We start from the raw sequence: 25677 nt of genomic DNA, 5'->3' as shown, positions 1-25677 counted from the left end.
TTGGTCCAACAGGATCGTGACACCTCATCAGTCAATGCCACATCATCGGTCAATGCCACGTCATCATCCGTCTATGTGAACAGTGTCGTGAACAGTAACGTATACAGTACCGTACACGTGAATAGTACCGTACATGTGAATAGTGCCATTTTTCCTTTTATGCTCCTCCTAAGGTTTTCGACCGTCCTGAGTTCAAAAGTGATGTCCGTTTTGCCGTCTGATCTCTCCTTTATTGTGAAATGACTATAATGCCCCTAAAATACATAAAATACTTAATTAAAATAAAACACATGTAATTAAATCACAAGAAGGTTAAATATATAAAAGTAAGGGTTGTTAGTAAGACTTAAAATATAAAATGACGGTTTTCTCCTTTATAAATATGCATTTTCTAACACTCAACACACCCCCCAACCAGCTTATTGCTAGTCCCTAGCAAATAAAGCGAAAACAAAATTCAAATTCAAAATATTTTTTTTTTGTTTTAATAGAAACACTCGTATTTATTCCATCAGATTAATGATAGCAATCAAATAAAAGTATAAGCATTATCTCCAGTCTAAAGCAACATCACACCCACATCAACCATCCACATGAATTAGCCCAGTAGACTTTGTTTTAGCTACTCTCAAGAATGACATGTCAAACCCCAAAATCTCACTGGAAGTAGTGACACTCTCACAAATAAATTAATCCCAATAAAAATAGTCACTCCAATGAATGGTAATTGAGAGAGAAAATAATAAAGAAGTGATATCACATGCTCTCACCAAGATGAAATAAATATGCCCTCAGCTTAGAAATAATACGATCTCAAGTCAAATAAAATGTTAGTCAACCCACTTTATTTATCTTTTTTTTTTTAATTATGCATCACTACATCTTTTTAGCCCATATAACTAGCTTCTACTTCAAACTATAGTTCCCTAAAATCAAGAAGGACTTTTATTAGGACGAAACGTAGGCTAGGGACATGGCTAACAAAGAAGGAAAATAAAGAAAACAAAGTGTATGTTTGAGAAAAATGCAGAGAATTTTTTTTTTTTTTTTTTTGGAAGTTGCAAGGTGGATTTCACCTATTTTTATTCTTTTGAAACAACAACTTTTGTTTTTGTTTTTATTTTTTATTTTTTTTTTGCTTTTATTTGGCATAACTTCACTGAACAAAATAATTATTTACATTTTCTCAAACATAAATAGGTGATGGAACTTATAAGATATCGGGTAATACTCCAAATCGGAGTGGGTCAAGATGATAAGTTGACAAAGAAAAGGTTTTTTTTTTTTTTTTTTTTTTAGGCTCAAAAGGGTTAACTATGGATATTAAATAAAAGGGATGGCTTGAAAGGCTCAAACGGATCAAAGATGGCCTCTCCATCGTCTTTTAGGGCTCTAAATAATCTTCCATATCTACTAGTTAGATGGGCCTCCAAATGTAGCAACACACTCTTTTTTCTTTTTCTTTTTTCTCTTTTTTTTTATTTTACAATTTTTTTTTTAAGGGTTAACTCAAAAGTAATTTAGAGATCGTGTATAAAATAATAAACTGCTAAGCTGTATAAAGAGTGGGCAAAAGGGTTATTCTCCAAGAAAAATAATAGGCTCAAAAACTCACTTGGTACTTATTATGACATGTTCATTCCTTCAAGCAACTCACATTTGTCTCCGACATCAACATGTAAAGTAGCAAACATAGCGTAACATCACTTAAGACCAAAGATAATACAAATACTAAAATTTGAAATTAATCATGTCATCCAATGTTAAAACAAATCACACATTTTTTTTTTTTAAACATCATTCTACCCCCCAACCTATTCTAAACATGAAAGGAAAATATGCATGCAGAAATGTGAAAATGATGTATAAAAACTAATTAGAAAAGTTACACGTAAAATGATAGAAAACGAAAATGATTTTTTTTTATTATTATTTTTTTATTTTTTAAAAAGAAGATGCGTTTCTAGAGGAACTACACTCCATATTCAGCCATCTTCGACTCAAAAGTTGGAAAATGTATATTTATAGAGGAGAAATTAAAGAAGAAAAATAAACATAAACACATAATAAAGAAAAAGAAAATGTCTGAATTTTTTTTTTTTTGAATTTTTTTTTCAAACAATGAAGATGCGTTTCTAGAGTAACTACACTCCATATTCAGCCATCTTCAACACAAAAAGTTAGCAACAGTTAGTTTCTACAACAAAAAATTAGTAAAAACTTAACCAAAATTTCACAATTGTCGACTATTCCCTCCCCCCAACCAGAACGAAACATTGTCCTCAATGTTTGAAATGAAAGAAGTAGAGTTTAGAAGACATCACCTGGGTGGTGCAACACAGAAGAAAATATTTACAGGCGGAGAGTTAAATCTAATTTGTACTTCTTACTGCGGCTACTGTTACCATCATTATTTGGACGCTCCAACACAAAGGTCCAGGGGTCTGGCTCCGGTCGATAAGCTTGTAACATATCAAGTAGCTCATTAGCAGTGTGAGCACAAATAAAGAGTTTTTTCACATTAGCGGGAATGAAATAGTTTTTTATTGCATGGTTAAGGAATGCGATAAAGCCATCATAAAAGTTATTGACATTTAACAAACCGATAGGTTTCTGGTGGATGTGCAGATGGGCCCAAGATGCTAGTGTGATAAGTGCCTCTAGTGTTGCAAGATCTCCTAGAAGGAAAATAAAAGCATCAGCATAATTAAGCATTTCAGTTATTCTTTCTTGCATACCTGAGACGACTAACTCTTCTCCAGTTGATGAGTCAGACGAACTGCCCAATGGTTTTAGGACTCTTGGGATGATGCCTAACACTTGACTTCCTCTGATAAAAGCTGCTTCTGAGACCATTTTTGATAACCCTCGATTACCTCCTCCATACACCAAGTGTAATTTTCTCGCTGCTATGCTTCGACCAAGATCTATGGCTGCCTCAACGAACTCTTTATGTTTGCCATAGGTAAAACCGGAAAGCACACAAATGTTCTTGAATTGTCTATTGGGAGTAGCTGCCATTGCGATACTTCTAAAAAACAATTTGTGAGTGCTTGACAAAAGATATCACATTTAAGAGTCTTGGTGATAGTGGGTCATGGTTGTATATGAGGTAATATGTCAGTGTCAAATAACGCGTAAAGCACGTGCTCGCAAGTCAAAAAGAAAACAGTAAAAAGGAAAAAGCAAACAGTAATAAAATTATTAAAGACAATAATGCAAACAATAAGACAATAGTGAAATAAAATAACAATAAAGTAAAAGGATATTTACAGGTAGTTGCGACTGTGGCTCACATCTTCCTCTGGTTTTACGTCCAGAAACGGCTTGAACGCCCTCTATGGGTCGAGGATAGGCTTCCTATCCAGTTTTCTTATAAACTGGCAAACAGGGTCGTTTATAGTCAGATTCCCGAGACTATATCGTGCATGCTCTTTCTGGAATAATGGCCATAACTGGAGAATCGCTCCTTGCACATATCCACTGGGATGCGTTTCAAGAGACAAAAGGATATCATCCAATGACTCCTTATTCAAGCCATCCCTAATGAATTGAATCTTATCTTCCCTGTTATCAGACACCATTCCTAAAGAACATGGGTTTTTATTGCAACTCATTCTGGCACACTTATGACAAGCAACAGAAATTCTTCGAGCTCGTCGTTTTCTTGCATAATTTCCTTTACCACAACCAGGCATGTATGCAATAAATTTTGGAGGTAACTCACCTGCCGATCGTACTTTAGCCTCGATTAACCAACGGATGTCAGCAGGTATGTTATTCCTCATGAGTAATCGCATGCGTTCGGACCGAGCTTTATAGATCGTAAGGAGGGCATTCTGAGGAAGTGAAGGGAATCGCTTGTGAAGCTTCGCTAGAATCTCGTTTCTGTCCATACCTTCGCCTCAGAATATCAGTTATTATGGGAAACTGAAGTAACCGACTTGATTGTCACGGAGTACCGTTATCCGCCACTTCACCGGGGTAACAAACTAAAGCACACAAATAGAAAAACAAATTAAAACACACAAAGAAAATTAAAATCGTCCTCTTATTGAATTTACCTCAAGCTCCAACTGGATGTCGTAAACACTTCTCTCAATGTCTCTGAGTTGGTGTTCTAAACCCTCAACATAGGCTACTAACTCTGGTGGTTGTAGAGTCCAAATGCGATGTGTTTTACAAAATTGAATCTGTCTTTTGAGATGAGTTTTGACACGTTGAAGTGGTTTAAGAATGTTCAGGAGGAACGGTCTAAGTATGAGACTCATGATTAACAATGATAAGAGAAAACTTAATGGTAAAATAAACACACTTATGCAAAAACAATTTCAATTAGCAAAAGAATAATAATAAAAAGAAAGAAAGAAAAATCAAATCAACGAAAAGAGAAAAAAAAAATCAATTCAAATTTGGTGGGTCACTCAAATTTATTTCGGTGTCTTCTTCATGTGGTTGGTACTCTAGATATGGCTTTAATCTTTGACCATTAACTTTAAACGTGACACCATTCTTTGGGTCTTTAATTTCAATTGCCCCATGTGGAAAAACAGTATGAACAATAAATGGGCCAGACCAACGAGAGCGTAACTTACCTGGGAATAGGTGCAAGCGAGAATTGAATAAAAGCACTTTCTGACCTGGAGTGAACGATTTTCTCATAATTTGCTTATCATGGAAGACTTTCATTCGTTGCTTGTAAATCTTGGCATTTTCGTACGCGTCATTGCGAATTTCTTCAAGTTCTGCCAGCTGTAATCTTCTTTCTGAGTTGGCTTGCTGCATGTCAAAATTGAATTTCTTGATGGCCCAATATGCACGATGCTCGAGTTCCACAGGTAGGTGGCACGCTTTTCCATACACTAGCCTGTAGGGTGACATCCCAATCGGGGTCTTGAAAGCCGTTCTATATGCCCATAATGCATCATCAAGTCTTAATGACCAATCTTTCCTGTCTGGCCTCACCGTCTTTTCTAATATGTGCTTTATTTCTCGATTGGAGATCTCAACTTGGCCACTGGTTTGCGGATGATACGGGGTCGCCACTTTGTGTGTGATTGAATACTTTGTCAAAAGTGCTTTGAATGCTTTGTTACAAAAGTGGGCACCACCATCACTGATTATTGCTCGAGGGAATCCAAAGCGTGAAACAATGTTGCTTTTCAAAAATGCTATCACCACCTTGTGATCATTGGTCCTACATGGAATAGCTTCTACCCATTTTGATACATAGTCAACAGCAACCAATATGTATTGATGACCAAAAGACGGGGGAAAAGGTCCCATGAAGTCGATACCCCATACGTCAAAAATCTCAACCACTAAAATTGGATTTAGTGGCATCATGTTCCTTCGCATAATGCTCCCCATTCGTTGACACCTATCACATGAAGAACAAAAAGTGTAAGCGTCTCGAAATAGTGTTGGCCAATAGAAACCACATTGTAAAACTTTAGTCGCTGTTTTCTTAGCACTGAAATGGCCTCCACAAGCTTGTTCATGGCAGAATGAAAGGATATTCTGAATTTCATTTTCTGGGACACATCGTCTAACAATTTGGTCTGCACAATACTTGAACAAATACGGGTCATCCCAAAAGAAATTCTTTATTTCCGCAAAGAATTTGATCTTGTCTTGCTTGGTCCAATGCTCTGGAAGTTTACCTGTAACAAGATAATTAACTATATCAGCATACCAAGGTAATACTTCCACACTCATTAATTGTTCATCTGGAAATGACTCATTTAATGGTAATTGTTCTATTATTGTGTCAAAATGGAGACGAGAGAGATGGTCCGCCACAACATTTTCTGACCCTTTCTTATCTTTGAATTCCAAGTCAAATTCCTGCAAAAGTAACACCCAACGAATTAGTCTAGATTTTGCATCTTTCTTTGTGAGAAGATATTTAAGAGCAGCATGATCTGTGAACACAATTATTTTACAACCAATGAGATAAGATCGAAATTTTTCTAATGCAAACACTACTGCTAGCATTTCTTTTTCAGTAGTTGAATAGTTCAACTGTGCATCATTTAATGTCATACTAGCATAGTAAATAACATGGGGAATTCGATCAACTCTTTGTCCTAATACTGCTCCTACTGCATAATCAGATGCATCACACATGAGCTCAAATGGTAATTTCCAGTTCGGGGCCTGAATGATGGGTGATGATGTCAACAACTGTTTTAATTTTTCAAACGCCATAAGACATGAATCATTAAAGATAAAAGGTACATCCTTAGCAAGTAAATTGCATAAGGGTCTAGAAACTTTGCTAAAATCTTTAATGAAACGTCTATAGAAACCAGCATGCCCAAGGAAAGATCTTACTTCTCTGACTGTTTTGGGTGGAGGAAGATTAGAAATGAGATCCACCTTGGCTTTGTCAACCTCAATACCTTTACTCGAAATGATGTGACCGAGAACAATACCTTGTTTTACCATAAAATGGCATTTCTCCCAATTTAAGACCAAGTTCTTCTCGATACATCTCTGCAGAACTAGTGTTAGATGATGTAAACATTGATCAAATGAATCACCAAAGACAGAAAAGTCATCCATAAAGACTTCAAGAAATCGTTCAACCATATTAGAAAAAATGCTTAGCATGCATCGTTGAAATGTAGCAGGTGCATTACATAATCCAAATGGCATTCTCCTATATGCAAATGTGCCAAAAGGGCAAGTGAAAGTAGTTTTCTCTTGATCTTTTGGTGCTATGGGAATCTGATTATATCCTGAGTAGCCATCTAGAAAGCAATAAAATTCATGGCCTGCTAATCTATCAAGCATTTGATCAATAAATGGTAAAGGAAAATGGTCTTTACGTGTGACAGAATTCAACTTTCTATAATCAATGCATACACGCCATCCTGTAGTTACTCTAGTGGGTATCAATTCATTATCAGCATTCGTAACTACTGTGATTCCTGACTTTTTGGGGACAACTTGCACAGGACTGACCCATGAACTATCAGAAATGGGGTAAATGATACCTGCATCTAATAGCTTAAGGACCTCAGTTCTAACAACTTCTTTCATGTTAGGATTTAACCGACGTTGCATCTCCCTAGTAGTTTTAGCATTTTCATCAAGGTGAATGTAATGCATGCAATCTACTGGGTTTATACCTTTAATATCTGCTATGGTCCATCCTAATGCTTCTTTGTGCTCTTTTAAAACATCCAACAACTTACCTTTTTGTTCGTCATTTAGGGATGATGAGATGATTACCGGCAGAGTACTTTCTTCTCCCAAAAACGCATATTCCAAAGTGTTGGGCAATGGTTTGAGCTCGAGTTTCGGTGGTGATTCTGATGATGGAATGAGTTGCTTCTCTGATGGTGCTAGTTGCTCAACTCTTGACTTCCATTTATTAGTGTCCATAGATGGTGCTGAGTCAAGCAGGGCGTTGACCTCATCAACTGATCTGTCAATATCAAAATCAAAACCAAAGTGAGTTAAACATGTTTGTAAGGGATCATCACTAAGGTTTGAAAGAAAAGTGTCATCAACTAATGCTTCAATTAAATCCACATCAACAATTCCATCATCTGCACTGTGAGGTTGTTTGGCAATGTTGAAGATGTTCAGCTCCATAGTCATGTTGCCGAAGGACAACTGCATATTTCCAGTTCTACATTGAATGTGAGCATCCGCAGTTGCCAAGAAAGGTCGGCCTAGAATAATGGGGATGTGCTTCCTTGAATCCTGTATTGGTTGAGTGTCAATTACAATGAAGTCAACAGGAAAATAAAATTTGTCTACCTGGATAAGCACGTCCTCCACAATACCACGAGGTATTTTTGTGGACCGATCTGCAAGTTGTAACACCACTGGAGTTGGGTGTAATTCTCCCAGTCCAAGTTTCACAAACACTGAATAAGGTAACAGATTTACACTAGCTCCTAAATCCAACAAAGCATTCTCAATTGTGTGGTTCCCTATACTACATGAGATAGTGGGGGAGCCTGGGTCTTTGCATTTTAAAGGAATTTTATGTTGGAGTATAGAACTAACGTTTTCTGTTAAAAATGCCTTCTTTTGAACATGCATATTTCTCTTTTTAGTACAAAGGTCTTTAAGAAACTTGGCATAAGATGGAACTTGTTTAATAGCATCAAGCAAAGGGATGTTAACACTTACCTGTTTGAAGATTTCAAGAATCTCACCTGTGGATTTTCCCTTTTTTCCTTTAGCTAACCTCTGAGGAAATGGAGCTTTCGGAACATATTCTCGTGGGTTAGTTTCTTCTTTCTCCTCCGGTGATGAGTCCTCAACATTCACAGGTACAATTTGATTTTCTTTTGTCACCGGCATCTCCACTTTGTTGTCGACTTCCTTTCCTTTTCGCAAGGTCATTACTGCTTTGACCTCTCCATGCTGCTGTGGTGAACTGGTACTTGCTTCATGTACTCCTTTAGGGTTAGGCACTGGTTGACTTGGAAACTTACCTTTCTCAACGGTCATTGCCAAGGTCTGAACTGAAGAAGCAAGTTGTCCCACCATCTTCTCGAGGCTTGAAACTGATTGGGCTTGTGAATTGAAGCCTGCTCTCAACTCATTTCGTAGTCCATCAATGGTGCGATTCTGTTGCTCAATCGTGGAGTGAGTAACATTCTTGAAATTTTGGAATGCATCCTCCCATGGTCTGGGTTGAGAGTAGTTCTGGTTCTGATTGTATGGTCTGAATGGGGGCTGAGAGGCTTGAGGAACTTGAGGAATTTGTTGCATTGGTGGAGCTGGAGCTGCTGGTCCATTCTGTTGGAATCCTTGAGACCATGAAAAATTGGGGTGGTCTCTCCATCCAGGGTTATATGTGTTGGAGTATGGGTTGTAATTTGATGGCTTTCTCATTACACCTATGGCATTGGCTTGATCTGAGTATGAGTCCTGGTCATGTGGTTCTGTTGATTTAGTAGTCGATAACGATGCTATTTGTCGAGCAAGACCTTCAACCATCTCCTTGACTTCTTTGATTCCCGAAGTTGACTCGCCAATTTGAACCTCATTTACTCCCTTAATTCGTCTAGTATTCCTGAGTGATCGACTCCGTTGTTGGGAATTATCCGCTTGTCGCTGGAAGAATTCCCAAATCTCTGATGCACTTTTTGACATTAGCTCTCCTCCACTTGTCGCCATTAGCCATTCTTGCACATTCGGCAATAATCCCTCCAAAAAGTATTGGCATTGGTGCCATTTCTCGTACCCATGATGTGGACACTTCAAGAGTAGCCCATTGAATCGCTCCCATGTTTCGAAAAATTGCTCGTCATCTTTCTGGGTAAACTCCGAGATTTCCCTGCGAATAGCATTGGTTTTATGCACTGGGAAATATTTATTTAAAAATTTTGTAACCATTTGTTCCCATGATGAAATGCTATTAGCAGGTAAAGTATTTAACCATGAACGAGCTCTATCTTTTAAAGAAAATGGGAATAGTCTAAGTTTAACATCATCATCTGAAAAATTCTCATATTTGAATGTTTGACAAATGGCATGAAAATCATTCAAATGATTATATGGATCCTCATTTTCTAGGCCATAAAATGTAGGGAGACAATTTAACACACTAGGTTTTAATTCAAAACTCCTAGCAGCTACATTTGGGTATCTTATGCATGACGTGCTCAAATTAGCTAAGGGACTAAAATAGTCCTTAAATGGCCTCTCCTGTGGTGCTTGTAAATCCATTTTATTTTTAACGTGTTTGTGTGTGCGAAGTGTTTTTTCTAATTCAAGGTCTATAGGTTCAAGATTAGGTAATAATGACCTACGACCATGCATGCAAAATAAATAAAAATAAAGATGCAAACAAAACAAAAAATAAAGATGGGAACAAAACAAATAAAAATAAAGAAGAGGGAGAAATTACGATACTAACCTGATTGCGCTATTACAACCTTTCTATAAAAACACACAAAAATAAATACGTGAAATGAATTAACTAAAAATTAAATTAATAAAATAAAGGAAAATTACAAAGAAAAAAAAAAATTGAAAATTAAATTACAGAATTTTAAAGAAGAGAAAAAGAAAAGAAATACTAACCTTTAGATTCACTTTTTTTTCTTTTTTTTTTAATAATAATAATAAAAAAATACAAGAAAACAAATAAAAGAAATTATTCACAAAAATTAGTTCTATGAATTAAAATTACTTACCTCCCCGGCAACGGCGCCAAAAACTTGTTGTGCAAATTTTAATGTACTCGCAAGCGCACGAATCTATTGTAGTATAGACTAATGGTGACGAGTGTCGATCCCACGAGGAGGTGGATTTTAATTATATATAGAATTAATTTTGTAAATGGGTAGTTGGATTTATGGTGGAAATGATTTGGAATATGCTAATACTTAAATTAAAATGGCGAGAATAAATTCTAAAATTGGAATTGCAATGGAGAGAATAAATTGAAGAGAAAATCTATTAAATTGACGTACTTGGGTATCTGGATCCGTATCAACATGCATCATGGGCTAAATAATCCGTATTAATGCCAATTAAATCATGAGGGGGGAATCCACACCTCATGAACCACGCTCTAATCAATATGGTGCTAAGGGCTTATCGTGCCAAATAATAATAACCTTGTACTAGAGGGCCGGTGAAACCAAGGCGGTACTAGACAAGATTAGTATTATTTGTCGACGAGAAGTCAAAACATCCACAAAAACTAGAGGGGAAGAGAAAATAAATTTACCAAATTAAGCCCATGACACATGTTGAGACTTCACCTTCAACCCAAGCTTGAAAGAAAATTAGCCACTCATAATTGAACTAGGGGCAAAATAGGAATTTATTAAAATACGAAGAAAATACAAGATGGAGAGGGAATTACAGAAAACAGAGTCCAAAAATGGATTCAGAGATATCAAATTAGGGGGGGGAGGCCCCCTTTTTATAGATACATGGAGTAAATCATGGCCATCGGATTAAAAACAGTTTGGACGCTCAGGATTGCGCCACGTCATCAGTCAACAGTCCACGGTTTGACCACGCGGATGAACAGTAACACGGTTTGACCCGACTTTGAACAGTAACGCGGTTTGACCCGGATGAACAGTAACGCGGTTTGGTTGAAAATAATCCTGTGTGATGCATGCACCGTACGCGAGATTTTTCGTCTACTGATATGCTGCCACGTCACCATCAACAGTACATAAGAATTTTGGTCCAACAGGATCGTGACACCTCATCAGTCAATGCCACATCATCGGTCAATGCCACGTCATCATCCGTCTATGTGAACAGTGTCGTGAACAGTAACGTATACAGTACCGTACACGTGAATAGTACCGTACATGTGAATAGTGCCATTTTTCCTTTTATGCTCCTCCTAAGGTTTTCGACCGTCCTGAGTTCAAAAGTGATGTCCGTTTTGCCGTCTGATCTCTCCTTTATTGTGAAATGACTATAATGCCCCTAAAATACATAAAATACTTAATTAAAATAAAACACATGTAATTAAATCACAAGAAGGTTAAATATATAAAAGTAAGGGTTGTTAGTAAGACTTAAAATATAAAATGACGGTTTTCTCCTTTATAAATATGCATTTTCTAACACTCAACAACAGTCTCGGGAATTTGACTATAAACGACCCTGTTTGCCAGTTTATAAGAAAACTGGATGGGAAGCCTATCCTCGACCCATAAAAGGCGTTCAAGCCGTTTCTGGACGTAAAACCAGAGGAAGATGTGAGCCACAGTCGCAACTACCTGTAAATATCCTTTTACTTTATTGTTATTTTATTTTACTATTGTCTTTAATAATTTTATTACTGTTTGCTTTTTCCTTATTACTGTTTGCTTTTTCCTTTTTATTGTTTCCTTTTTGACTCGCGAGCCACGTGCTTTACGCGTTATTTGACACTGACATGTTACCTCATACACAACTATGACCCACTGTCACCAAGACTCTTAAATGTGATTTTCTTTTTCAAGCACTCACAAATTGTTTTTGCGAAGTATCACAATGGCAGCTACTCCCAATAGACAATTCAAGAACATTTGTGTGCTTTTTGGATTTACCTATGGCAAACATAAAGAGTTCGTTGAGGCAGCCATCGATCTTGGTCAAAGTATAGCAGCGAGAAAATTACACTTGGTGTATAGAGGAGGTAACCGAGGGTTATCAAAAATGGTCTCAGAAGCAGCTTTTATCAGAGGAAGTCAAGTGTTAGGCATCATCCCAAGAGTCTTAAAACCATTGGGCAGTTCGTCTGACTCATCAACTGGAGAAGAGTTAGTCGTCTTAGGTATGCAAGAAAGAATAACTGAAATGCTTAATCATGCTGATGCTTTTATTTTCCTTCCAGGAGATCTTGCAACACTAGAGGCACTTATCACACTAGCATCTTGGGCCCATCTGCACATCCACCAGAAACCCATCGGTTTGTTAAATGTCAATAACTTTTATGATGGCTTTATCGCATTTCTTAACCATGCAATAAAAAACTATTTCATTCCCGCTAATGTGAAAAAACTATTTATTTGTGCTCACACTGCTAATGAGCTACTTGATCTGTTACAAGCTTATAGACCGGAGCCAGACCCCTGGACCTTTGTGTTGGAGCGTCCAAATAATGATGGTAACAGTAGCAGCAGTAAGAAGTACAAATTAGATTTAACTCTCCGCCTGTAAATATTTTCTTCTGTGTTGCACCACCCAGGTGATGTCTTCTGAACTCTACTTCTTTCCTTTAAAACATTGAGGACAATGTTTTGTTCTGGTTGGGGGGAGGGAATAGTCGACAATTGTGGAATCTTGGTTAAGTTTTTACTAATTTTTTGTTGTAGAAACTAACTGTTGCTAATGTTGTGTGTTGAAGATGGCTGAATATGGAGTGTATTGACTCTAAAAACGCATCTTCATTGTTAAAAAAAAAACAAAAAAAAATTCAAAAAAAAAATTAGACATTTTCTTTTTCTTTATTAAGTTTTGATGTTTATTTTTCTTCTTTTTAATTTCTCCTCTATGAATATACATTTTCCAACTTTTGAGTCGAAGATGGCTGAATATGGAGTGTAGTGCCTCTAGAAACGCATCTTCTTAGTAAAAAAAAAAAAAACCATTTTCTTTTTCTATCATTTTAAGTGTACTTTTTCTAATTTGTTTTTTTTGCATCATTTTCACATTTCTGCATGCATATTTTCCTTTCATGTTTAGAATAGGTTGAGGGGTAGAATGTTGTTTAAAAAAAAAATTGTGTGATTTGTTTTAACATTGGATGACATGATTAATTTCAAATTTTAGTATTTGTATTATCTTTGGTCTTAAGTGATGTTACATTATTTTTGCTACTCTACATGTTGATGTTAGAGACAAATATGAGTTGCTTGAAGGAATGAACATGTCATAATAAGTACCAAGTGAGTTTTTGAGCCTATCATTTTTCTTGGAGAGTAACCATTTTGCCCATTCTTTATATAGCTTAACAGTTTATTATTTTATATACGATCTTTAGATTTCTTTTGAGTTGACCCTTAAAAAAAAAAATGTGTGTTGCTACATTGGGAGGCCCATCTAACTAGTAGATATGGATGATTATTTAGAGCCCTAAAAGACGATGGAAAGGCCATCTTTGTCCCGTTTGAGCCTTTTTAGCCATCGCTTTTGTGATATATCCATAGTTAACCCTTTTGAGCCTTTAAAAAAAAAAAACATTTTCTTTGTCAACTTATCATCTTGACCCACTCCGATTTGGAGTATTATCCGATGTCTTATAAGGTCCATCACCTATTTATGTTTGAGAAAAATGTAAATAATTATTTTGTTAAGTGAAGTTGTGCCAAATAAAAGCAAAAAAAAAAGAGAGAAAAAAAAAACAAAACAAAAGTTGTTGTTTCAAAAGAATAAAAATAACAATAATAGGTGAAATCCACCTTTCAACTTCCAAAAAAAAAAAAAAGTTCTCTGCATTTTTCTCAAACATACACTTTGTTTTCCTTATTTCCCTTCTTTGTTAACCATGTCCCTAGCCTACGTTACGTCCTAATAAAAGTCCTTCTTGATTTTAGGGAACTATAGTCCGAAGTAGAAGCTAGTTATATGGGCTAAAAAGATGTAGTGATGCATAATTAAAAATAAATAAATAAAGTGGGTTGACTAACATTTTATTTGACTTGAGATCGTATTATTTCTAAGCTGAGGGCATATTTATTTCATCTTGGTGAGAGCATGTGATATCACTTCTTTATTATTTTCTCTCTCAATTACCATTCATTGGAGTGACTATTTTTATTGGGTTTAATTTATTTGTGAGAGTGTCACTACTTCCAGTGAGATTTTGGGGTTTGACATGTCATTCTTGAAAGTAGCTATAACAAAGTCTACTGGGCTAATTCATGTGGATGGTTGATGTGGGTGTGATGTTGCTTTAGACTGGAGATAATGCTTATACTTTTATTTGATTGCTATCATTAATCTGATTGAATAAACACGAGTGTTTCTAAAAAAAAAAAAAATCATTTTGAATTTGAATTTTGTTTTCGCTTTATTTGCTAGGGACTAGCAATAAGCTGGTTGGGAGGTGTGTTGAGTGTTAGAAAATGCATATTTATAAAGGAGAAACCCGTCATTTTACATTTCAAGTCTTACTAACAACCCTTACTTTTATGTATTTAACCTTCTTGTGATTTAATTACATGTGTTTTATTTTAATTAAGTATTTTATGTATTTTAAGGGCATTATAGTCATTTCACAATAAAGGAGAAATCAGACGGCAAAACGGACATCACTTTTGAACTCAGGACGGTCAAAAATCTTAGGAGGAGCATAAAAGGAAAAATGGCACTATTCACATGTACGATATTATTCATGTGTACGGTACTGTATACGTTACTGTTCACGACACTGTTCACATAGACGGATGATGACGTGGCATTGATCGATGATGTGGCATTGACTGATGAGGTGCCACGATCCTGTTGGGCTAAAATTCTTATGTACTGTTGATGGTGACGTGGCAGCATATCAGTGGACAAAAAATCTCACATACGGTGCATGAATCACACAGGATTATTTTCAACCAAACCGTGTTACTGTTCATCCGCGTGGTCAAACCGTGGACTGTTGATTGATGACGTGGCGCAATCCTGAGCGTCCAAACTGTTTTTAATCTGATGGCCATGATTTACTCCATGTATCTATAAAAAGGGGGCCTCCCCCCCTAATTTGATATCAGTGAATCCATTTTTGGACTCCATTTTCTGTAATTCCCTCTCTATCTTGTATTTTCTTCGTATTTTAATAAATTTCCATTTTACCCCTAGTTCAATTATGAGTAACTAATTTTCTTTCAAGCTTGGGTTGAAGGTGAAGTCTCAACATGTGTTATGGGCTTAATTTGGTAAATTTATTTTCTCTTCCCCTCTAGTTTTTGTGGATGTTTTGACTTCTCGTCGATAAATAATACTAATCTTGTCTAGTATCGCCTTGGTTTCACCGGTCCTCTAGTATAAGGTTATTATTATTTGGCACGATAAGCCCTTAGCACCATATAGATTAGAGCGTGGTTCATGAGGTGTGGATTCCCCCCTCATGATTTAATTGGCATTAATACGGATTATTTAGCCCATGATGCATGTTGATACGGATCCGAATACCCAAGTACGTCAATTTAATAGATTTTCTCTTCAATTTATTCTCTCCATTGCAATTTCAATTTTAGAATTTATTCTCGCTATTTTAATTTAAGTCTTAACATATTCCAAATCATTTCCACCATAAATCCAACCACTCATTTACAAAATTAATTCGATACACAATTAAAATCCACCTCCTCGTGGGATCGACACTCAACACCATTGATCTATACTACAATAGATTCGTGCGCTTGCGAGTACATTAAAATTTGCACAATAGTGTCGATCCCACGAGGAGGTAGATTTTAATTGTGTGTAGAATTAATTTTCTAAGTGGGTAGTTAGATTTATGGTGAAAGTAACTTAGATTATCCTAAAATTTGAATTAAAATTATGAGAATAAATTGAAGCGAATTCTATTAAAATGCAGCACTTGGGTATCTGGATCCGTATCAACATGCACCATAAGCTAAATATTCCTTATTAGTGCTAATTAAATCATGAGGGGGTTATCCACACCTCATGAACCACACTCTAATCAATATGGTGCTAAGGGCTTATCGTGTCAAATAATAATAATCTTGTACTAGGGAGCCGGTGAAACCAGGGCGGTATCTAGACAATGTTATTATTATTTGTCGACGAAAAGTCAAAACAGCCACAAAAATTAGAGGGGAAGAGAAAATAAATTTACCAAATAAAGCCCATGACACATGTTGAGACTTCACCTTCAACCCAAGCTTGAAAGAGAATTAGCTATTCATAATTGAACTATGGGTAAAATATAAATTTATTAAAATATGTAGAAAATACAAGATGGAGAAGGAATTACAGAAAATAAAGCCCAAAAATGGATTCAGGGATGCCAAATTAGGGGGGAGAGGCCCCTTTTTTACATTGAGTAAATCATGGCCATCGGATTAAAAACAGTTTGGACGCTCAGGATTGCGCCACGTCATCAGTCAACAATACATGGTTTGAACAGTTAACCGGCTTGAACAGTGACGCGGTTTGGTTAAAAATAATGTTGTGTATATGCATGTACCGTACATGTGAATAGTACCGTACAAGTGAACAGTGACATTTTTCCTTTTATGCTACTCCTAAGGTTTTCGACTGTCCTGAGTTCAAAAGTGATGTCTGTTTTGTCGTATGATCTCTCATTCATTGTGAAATAACTATGATGCCCCTAAAATACATAAAATACTTAATTATAATACAACACCCATAATTAAATGACAAGAGACTTAAATACATAAAAGTAGGAATGTTAGTGGAACTTGAAGTGTAAAATGATGATTTTCTCCTTTATAAATATACATTTTCTAACACTTAACGTGCAGATTAAATGATTAATGCCTTTTATATTTTTTTAAGGTCCAACCAAATACAATTTTATGCCCTTTTAGTACAGACAACAACTTACCTTCTTGATCATGCGTGAGTTGGGAAGAAATTACCACTGGATAAGTCTGTTGTTCTCCAAGATAGGCATAATTCGACCTCTGGTGCTTCTTTTTCATATGGCTCTTCAGATTGTGTCGTATCTTCAAAGTTCGATTGGTCATAATCACCTATAGGTACCTACATAAAATCAAGTGTAGGGCATATGTTAGCAATATCACAATCTAATTCCTTACTTGATTCAAAAGAACCAGCAAAATAAATTTTCACAGAATTTGTAAAATTCCCATCCTAAACGTGTTCCTCAATGAGATCAATCTCCTCATTCTCATTATCATCATCTTCTTGGTGGTGAGGTCGTTTACACGTGTTGAACACATTGAGTTCGAATGTCATGTTGCTGAAAAATAAATTCATTACTCCATTCATGCAATTAATCAAGGCATTAGCAGTAGCTAAAAATGGTCGACCCAATATAACAAGAATTTATTTGCATTCATTAGCAATTGGTTCCGTTTCCAAAACATTAAAATCTACAGGGTATTTGAATTTATCAACTCAGACTAATACATCTTTAATTATTCCTTTTGGAACCTTAATCGATCTATCAGCAAGTAAAAGAGTGGTAGAGGTTGGTTTTAACTCACCGATATTGAGTTATCGGTACACTGAGTAAGGAAGTAAATTAACACTAGCACCAAGATCAAGTAGAGCATTTTTAATTTTATGATCCCCAATAATGCAAGAAATAGTTGGACAACCAGTAGCTTTATATTTTAAAGCACTATTGGTTGAGAGAATGAAACTTACTTGTTCTGCAAGAAAAGTTTTCTTTTGCACCTTATGTTTTCTTTTCACAGTGCACAGATTTTTCAGAAATGTAGCATAAGAAAGTACTTGTTTAATGACGTCCAGTAGAGAAATGTTGACCTTCACTTGTTTAAAAACTTCATAAATTTCTAGACTGTGGTTTTATTTTTTTTGGCTTGATTAGTGCTTGAGGAAATAAAGGTACAAGAGGAGAGTTGGTTATTTCTTCATGGGTTAAAAGTTCAACAGACTTTTCCTTATTTTTTTAAATTGAATCTTTACTAGTTTCATGAGGGTCCGAAATGTATTTTTCGATAACTTTAACACCACGAAGGGTTATAACCGATTTGAATTGACTCATATTTTGGTTTCCTATATTATCCATTTGAGAATGTCATTGACTCTTGGGGTTTGGTTTAGGTTGGACAGGAAACTTTCCTTTTTCATGCATGGTAAGAGCATATATAACTTTGGAGACAGTTTCTGCCAAATTGGTTAAGGTTTGCATCGTTTGGTTATTGATTGACTCTTGTTTTTCAATGAACAAACGCAATGTGTCTTCCAGATTTTTTCTTGGTAGTGGGACATATGGTGGGTAACTCTTGGGGTTTTGGAAATTTTGGCGTGGAGGAGTTGGTTGTGAAGGTTGTGCATGATTGTCATTTCTACAACTCAAATTTGGGTGGTTTCTCCAACTAAAGTTATAAGTTTGAGAGTATGGATTATGATTTGACCTTTTGAAATTGTCAATGATATTTACTTGTTCGTGTAAACTTTCTCTCAGAGCTAGCAAGGTTGGACAATCCTGCGTATAATGGTCAGTAGAATCGCAAACATAACATGAAATATCTTAAACAGACTTTACATGATCATTCTTTTTGGACTCTAATACTTCGACTTTTCTAGTTAAGGATGCAAATTTGGCTTGAAGGTCATGGTCTTCCCTAAGTTTGTACATGCCTCTACTAGATGGAGATGACTGAGGTTTACTCGATGACCTATAAGAACCAATTGTGTCCCAGTGTTGTGCATTCTCTGCTATATAGTCAAGATAATCTAATGCACCTTCAGGACTTTTGTCTCTAAATTCATCATTACACATCATTTCAACAACTTGTCTACTTTGGGATATTAGTCCCTCGTAGAAATAAGACACTAACATCCATGTTTCAAAGCCATGATGTGGGAAAATGTTAAGTAGCTCTTTATACATATCCCAATATTGGTAAAGGGTTTCTCCTGGTTTTTGAAAGAATTTATTCTGTGGGGTGGACTGAAAAACATCAAAAATTGTGCTTGGATTTCATCCCAAGTTCTGATAGATCCTGATCTAAGATTTTGTAGCCAAGTTTTAACTTTATCCTTTAGTGAGAAAGGAAAAAACTTAAGCCTGATTATATATGTTCATGCTACAATTTTGATCAATACATGTGTTACAAACTTCCTCAAATTCCCTTAAATGAAAATATAGATTTTCAGACTCAAAACCATAAAAAGTAGGTAGGCGTTGAATGATACCAGGTTTGAAATTAAAACGTGATGCATCAGGAGGAAAAATTACGCATGATGGTGACCCTGTTCTAGTAGGATGCATGAAATCTCTATGGTGACCCTGTTCTAGTAGGATGTATGAAATCTCTAAGTGTTCTATTCATGAAGATTTTGCATGCATGAATTCTCTAAGTGTCCTAAGTTATTCATGAAGATTTTGTAAGGCTTGATTATCTTCATGCTCTGAAAAATTATCAGCTCCAATGTCAATTATATTTAAAGGTGGTGAAGATGATTTCCTAATTAATTTGCCACTATCTGTATGAGACCAACGTCGCATGCAATGCTAATGATGTGTACTAAACAAATTAATGATTCATAAAACATTAAATGAAAATTAAAGAAATAAAAACAAATTGAAAATTAAATAAGCAAAAACAAAAGTAAAATAAAGCAAAATAAAAATAAAAAAACTGAAATTTAAATATTAGGCGATTAAACCAGCCATAAAAATAAAGTAATTAAAGGAAACAATTAAAATATTAGGCGGTATTTTAGAACCAGCCATAAAACATATAATAAAAATTACACAAATTAATGTACAAGAATAAACAAAATGAAATTAAAATGATAGGCGGTAGAGCTGACCGTATAAAAAATTAATAAAATTTAAATAACAATTCATGCAGTAGAACCGACCATTAAAAATAAATATGAAAAAATAAATAACAAAAATTTTAAAAAATGTGTGTTTTTTTTTTTAAATTTACCAGCAAATTAAATTTCAATTATTAGGCCTTAATGGCTATTTTAAAAGTTCAAGTCCATGTTCGTTATGTCCAAAAGTTCAACGAATAAGGCAAAGTCCAAAGATATAAGTTCCGATTTGGTTTTAGGGATTGATTTGCAAAAGTTTTTGGGCTAAAATGAAGTTTTTTATAAATTTTATAGATAATGTTAAAATTTCAAGAGAAGAGGGGTCTAACTGAAGTTTTACAAAAAGAGAATGTAATAAAATGACCAAAAAAGAAACTAACGACAAAAAAATAATAATAAAATAAAATAAAATAAAGATAACTGACACTAAATTTAGAAAACTTTCCGGCAACGGAGTCAAAAATTTGACATACTCAAAAGTGTTATTACTCTCAAGTATAAGAGTGTTTAGTTATAATATAACTTAATGAGTCCGAAGTCGAACCACAGGAAATTTAAAATCTAGTAGTCAATTTTTTAAACTAAGAAAATTTAATGCGGGAAAAGAAATTAATCTGAATCAATCTAAAAATATGATAAGGTTACGGGATCCACTCTCAGATTTCAAATTATAATTATAATATTCTTTCAAAATTTATCTTTTGCATTTCTTTTAGCAGTTAATTATTATGCCATTTAATTTTTTAACTAAACATTAGTGTGATAAATATGGGATTAAGCACCTAATGTGCCACAATTATATTAAAGTGTTGACATTATGTCAAAATACCATATAAATCTGAAGAGATTGTATTCATAATTAAAATGACATAAAAGAAACTAGTAAGGAAGAAAAATTTAATAAATAAAATAAATTTTAAGACTCACTTGAGAGAGTAATTAACTCAATAATTTGAATATTTAACCTTTACCTTTCATCTCAACTTAGAAAATTTAGCCACTCATATTAGAAAACAAAATACTCATATTGGAAAACAAAACACTCATTTTATTTAACAAATTTCTGAAATCTATTACACGAAGATTGATTAAACAAGAAAACAAGAAAAAAGAAAGCAAGAAGGAATTATTCAGCTTTCTCCCCTTTCTTGCCTTCCGCTCTCTCTCGGCCTCAGCTCTCCTATTTATAGGCGATCTTCAGCTTCAACTTCTTTTATTCTATTATTGTTTCTTATTATTGTCACACAAACAAACAAGCAAAACATGAGTGATGGTCAGGCAGCATAATGGCCTCCTGACCATTATCAACATGATTGCTCACTTTTTCTTTTTAAATTATTTTATTATTTTATTTTTAAAATTTTAAATTTTTTTAATTACATCTCCTCGATAATGCTTCCAAATGGCTTCAGCAATTTTTCTTTGTTCCCACTTCTAGTTCCAACTTCTTTTTGTTATTGAAATATATCTACAACATAAAATTAATATATTACAAATTAATTTAACATAAAATTATATTTGGGGAGTGTTAAGATAATTTAAGAATAATGAGCGCATTAATCAATATAATGAGTGAAAGACTGATAATTTTCTCCTTATTAAATCACACTTTTTAGTGTCAATCAATTGGAGCAGTAACAAAATAAGCAACATAAAAGAAAATGAAAAACAGAAAGAAAAAAAAAACCCAAGGCCTGTTAAGTAACAGTCTCCTTAAAACAAATTTACCACCCACTATGGTGCTTTAGGTTCGTTGGTATTTGTTTCCCAAGATACAACGAGAACGAATTATTCGTCAAGCACAGACAAATAATTCCGGCAAACAGCAACAGTGCAGAATCTCGATCAAAACAAAATGTCAAAGGAGGAAAATTTTTTAAGTGCTCTATGTATTTGTTGTATCTAAAATAGAAGAGGAAGAGTATCTTTTATATACATGAGGGTATGTAATTGTTGAATAAAAATTGAATATTTAAATAAAAACATGGCCATACAGGCCTAGGTGATTTTGGGCCAACATTCGCGAACGCAGGACACACACGAGTTCAACCAAATCGGGCTGAGATTTGCACCTCCTACACACGCTCGCGTGGAGAGAGCCTTTATCCTTAAAATTCTTGCTCATGTATTGATGAGTTTCTATATATAAAGACAAATCTCTTACCTTATTTTTCCCTTGTAGGAAAAGTTCAATTTCCTTTTAAATTTCCAACTTTAAGGGTGTACTTTGAAAGTTAATTTCTCATTCAACCAAATATCATTTTGAGTATATAAATATATCATTTCGAAGTGTTCACGGAGTAGAATCCAAACTTCTCAATATTTTTCACTTTTGCTGAATGGGTCACACTCAAAATGTGCCCTCAAAATAGCATATTAATATGCTATTTTTTCAACAATATTAACTTGATAAAAATAGGGATGACAAAAAAGCCCGGCCCGGCCCGGCCCTGTTCATTCCTACGGGCTTTGGCCTAAACCTCTTACATGAGGGCCTGGATAAGGGCTTAGGAAAAAAGGTTGGGCCAACCCCAAGCCCTATATTTTTTAAAAAATAAATTTATAAATTAGAATAATAAATTTAAATTTGAAAAATAATAAAAAATAAAAAAAGAAAGCTTGAATCCTTAATTTATATATCAATAATGAATCAAAATACTTAAAATTATAATATTAAACTCTCTTTTAAGTATTGATTAATTAAAAGAGTTCGTGAATTAGAGAATCTCGTATAAAAGAACTAAATTTATAAACTTTTATTTGCTTCATTTTCTTTAGTTATTATTTTATTTTTTAAATATTTATTTATTTTAATTCATTATTGATTATAACAATTTGATTATTATTAACTCATTTCAAGTTGATTATAACAATTTTAATGAGTAAGCCTTTTGACACCTATTTAAATTCCTCAAAAACTCTTTTTTAATTAAAATTATCTAAGTAATCTTAGATAAATTTATTTATTTTTAATTTTGATAGGAAGTTCATTTTAACACTTAAATAAACTATTTTTTTACAAATATTTTACGCCCATTCCATTTCATAATTTATAACATATTTTAAATTAATTAATTATTTAAAAAAACTTATAAGAGTTTAAAATTATGGTTATGAAAAAAATTATATAATAAAAATAAAATAATTTAAGATTTTATGATTTATATTGATTTAATAAATAAAAACTTAAAAGAAATATTTTTTCGCGGTAGAATTTTGTAGCAAGACATTAATTTTTATTTTTAAATTTATATTTTATCAAGTAAATATACTTTAGAAAATAAAATTCAAAATGGATATTGTAAAGATTTGAGATAGGCATTAAAGCTCCACTAGGCAAACTGTTGGGTTTTTTTCCAATGGAACTGAACCGAATGGAAATTTTTTGATTCGATTCAGTTGCTTTAATAGACAAAATTGATTCATTGAATGGTTAAAAAATAAGCAAGCTGATTGGTTTGAGTTTGGTTCGGTTCAAAACCAAACCGATCCAAAAATTGATCGATTCGCCTCAATTCAATTAAAAAATTAATTTAAAATATAAACTAAAAAAAAATCAATTTCAATTCCTAACTTTCTAAATCTATAACCCTAGATCGGCACGGCAGCAGCAATCTCCCCCACGCACAAATCATTCAAGGCTTCACGCATGGGAGTCTATCTCTCTTGCAGCCTCTCACGGTCACGCTGACGGCCCGTCGCCGTCATGGAGCATCCAATGCACGGTTAGTCCCTTACAGTCTCACTCTCACCGTCAACCGCCGCTAGCACCCATCACTCACGAATCAACCGCTGCTAGTCATCTCATTCATCTCTCCAGTAATTGCTGCCTCTCTCTGTTATTGTTGTCACGCCAGTGAAGGTTAGGGGTGGGCAAAATCGGGTTCGGGTCGAGTTCAGGTCAATCCGATCGGGTTTCGGGTTGTTCGGGTTAGACAAAAATTAATCTGAACTTAACCGAATTAGTGACCCGACCCGATCCGACCCGAATTATATTCGGGTCGGGTCACTAATTCGGGTTAAGTTCGGGTTGGATTTAAATAACTAATAATTTAGCATAAATAACTATTAAACTATATATATATACCATGAAATATTGAATTTAAAATTATGAAACTTCAAATCTCAAAAACGAGTTCGGGTCACAAAGCCACAACACAAAGTCACAAAGGAGAAAGCTCGGGTCGGGTCGGGTTGGGGGCTTCAGCCACGGCAACAGATGGCAGCAGCTCACGGCAGTAGATCGCAGCAGCATATGGCAACAGTTCACGGCATAGATGGCAGCAGCAGATGGCAGCAGATGGCAGCAGCTTGCGGCACAGATCGCGGCAGCAGATGGCAGCAGCTCACAGCACAGATCGCAGCAGCAGATGGCAGCAGATCACGGCACAGATCGCGGTAGCAGATCGCCTGTTGGGTGTCGATTTCGGCAACAAATTTGGTTTCGGCAGAGTCAAACTTCAGGCCTTTGGTTTCGGCAGCACTCATAGTAGATTGGTTTTGTTCTGTGTGTTGTTTGTGTGTTTCACAGTGTGTGACTGTGTGTGAATTGTTGTGAGCTGTGAGGTTCGTCTGCTTCTGGTGTGCAGTGTGCGTGTGTGTTGTAAAGCGTAAAGTGTAATGGGTGAGTGATTTTTTTTTTGGGAAGACCCGATAGGGTATTCGGATCGGGTCGGGTTTAAACCGACCCGATCACAACCCGATTGGGTTGGCACTTCCTCATCCGATCGGGTTGCCATAACAACCCAATCCAACCCGAACCCGACATTTTTCGGGTCGGATCAGGTCGGGTTGGGTATTTTGCCCACCCCTAGTGAAGGTAACAATTTTGTGACTCATTGTAGTGCTCAACTAGTATTTTGTTATATTTTTAAGGGAAAATATCACTCGTATACCCTTAAATGGCACTTGTATCAAACGTACTACAATACTTTTAACATGTATCACTCGTATACCCTAAGTTGACAAAATGTGTATGCCGTTCACCAAACCGTTAGCTACCGTTGCAAGTGCTGACATCATAGGGTAATCTAGTCTTTTAAGATGGAAGAAACTTTGATTACAAAAACGACATATCACCCTATTTACTTAGTAAAAAATGACATGTCATATGATATATATTGATAAAAAATGACATGTCATCCCATTTATTGGAAGATGACATCATCTATGTGAAACAACGTTGTTTCAACGGGATTTAAAAAAAATTGCTACTCCACAACCGAATCTACTCCTCCAAAATTTAACCTGAATTTTTGAAGATCTACTCCTTTAAGCTCCAACTGGAATTTTTTATGATTTAATATGTATAATTGTAAATAATATGTTGTTAATAATTTTTTATGGTATAATATGGATGATTTTTTATGGATAATTGTTAATAATATGTACCATTAATAATTCATATTTTTTTAATCAAAAAAATTTATTGTTAATAACAAAATTAAAAAAAATGTGTATTGAAAATTTAAGTTAATTTTTGGGATAAATTTATCTTTTTACCTTATTTTGAGTTTTAAAGGTGAAATAGTCAATTTGCCACAATTCTGTTAACTTTCTAACAGCAGCTAACAGTTTGGTGGACGACAGACGCATGTTGTCAACTTAGGGTATACGAGTGATACATGTTAAAAATATTATAATACATTTAATACATGTGTCATTTAAGGGCATACGAGTGATATTTTTCTTATTTTTAATAGATGAGTCTACTATGTTAGG

At 34.8% G+C, this 25677-nt stretch overlaps 1 non-coding gene and 1 pseudogene across 1 annotated transcript; one reads left to right on the top strand and one right to left on the bottom strand.

The window, feature by feature from the left end:
* Positions 1-3338: 3338 nt before the first annotated feature.
* On the bottom strand, positions 3339-19021 carry LOC127903116 (uncharacterized; annotated as a pseudogene).
* On the top strand, positions 9212-9315 carry LOC127898899 (small nucleolar RNA R71). The gene has a single exon (XR_008050618.1). It is a non-coding gene; the product is annotated as a small nucleolar RNA R71 (small nucleolar RNA).
* Positions 19022-25677: the final 6656 nt, after the last annotated feature.

This window comes from Citrus sinensis, chromosome 1 (assembly GCF_022201045.2).
Source record: "Citrus sinensis cultivar Valencia sweet orange chromosome 1, DVS_A1.0, whole genome shotgun sequence".
NCBI classification, from domain to species: Eukaryota; Viridiplantae; Streptophyta; class Magnoliopsida; order Sapindales; family Rutaceae; genus Citrus; species Citrus sinensis.
The sequence above is the reverse complement of the archived record's forward strand: the minus strand, read 5'-3'. Positions and strand labels throughout refer to the sequence as shown.